Genomic DNA, 1,326 nt, shown 5'->3' on the forward strand with positions numbered 1-1,326 from the left:
ATGTTTTGACCATGCCTACTGAACTGGACCCACTTATATAGGATAGGCATCCCCAGCCTCGTCTGAGAATCTTGCCTCAGGGCCTGCAGGGCTCCAGCTGGAGTGCGGGCATGGAGCTGCTCACTAGCCCTGGGGTGGCAGCAGTGCTTAGGCAACTTTGCAAATGCCAGCTGGTGAAAGCTTAGGCACAGATGGGCTTAGGTGGCAGCTGAGTTTTGAGACCATCAGTGGTGCCTAAATCAGGTGGATGTAGGCACTTACTTCTCCTTATGGATCTGGCCCTAACTCTATAGATGCCTCATTTTCCCCTTTGGTAGAACTGAGATAATAATACTTCCTCACCGCGCACGGGTGTTGTGAGGACAAGTTAATCATCTATCTACACATCTGCCAAGGTACAAATGCCTTGAGTTAAACCAGAGGTGGCCACCCTGTGGCTCCGGAGCCGCACATGGCTCTTCAGAGGTTAATAAGTGGCTCCTTGCGTAGGTGCTGTCTCCGAGGCTGGAGCTACAGATGCTAACTTTCCAGTGTGCTGTGGCGTGCTCACTGCTCAACCCCCTGCTCTGCCCCAGGCCCTGCCCCCACTCCACCCCTTCCCCCTAGACCCTTGCCCCTTCCCCTGAGCCTGCCATGCCCTCGCTCCTCCCCCCTCCCCACCAGAGCCTCCTGCGCACTGGAAAACAGCTGATTGATGTGGGAGGGAGAGAGGGGGAGGCGCTGATTGGCGGGGCTGCCAGTGGTTGGGAGGTGGCGGATGCGGGGCTGCTGACGTATTACTGTGGCTCTTTGGCAAAGTTCATTGGTAAATTCTGGCTCCTTCTCGGGCTCAGGCTGGCCACCCCTGAATTGAACCATAATTTCCAAAGGAAAAGAGATTTTTCAATGCAAACATGAGGATTTAACTAAATGGAGATTTACCTGAAGCCAGATGGCGTCTGCCTTCAACAGAGTTGCAAGTGAAATACAAGTATTTTGACTGTTTTGAAAATTGTACTGGGATTGTATTGGGGGAAAAGTGAAAAATAAACATTAGGTGAATCAGATCTGAGGGCTTTTCTGTCTTAAAAAAATATATATATACATTTGTTAGAAAGAGGACTATGGTAATGCAACCTTAGGTGCCTTTTCGTTTGCGCCAGCAGCGTACCCACAGGGCAGTTAGACGGCAGGTCTTTGGTGTGCTCTGCAATTCACACCTGTGTCGTGCACTACAATGCAGTGTAGACACAGCCTTACATGCCAGTTACCATCGCGCAACCCAGCAAAGATTAAAAGTTGTGCTATGCACCTGGGAGTTAGAGAAATGAAGACATAAAAGAAACG

Source organism: Lepidochelys kempii, chromosome 1 (genome assembly GCF_965140265.1).
Source record: "Lepidochelys kempii isolate rLepKem1 chromosome 1, rLepKem1.hap2, whole genome shotgun sequence".
NCBI classification, from domain to species: Eukaryota; Metazoa; Chordata; order Testudines; family Cheloniidae; genus Lepidochelys; species Lepidochelys kempii.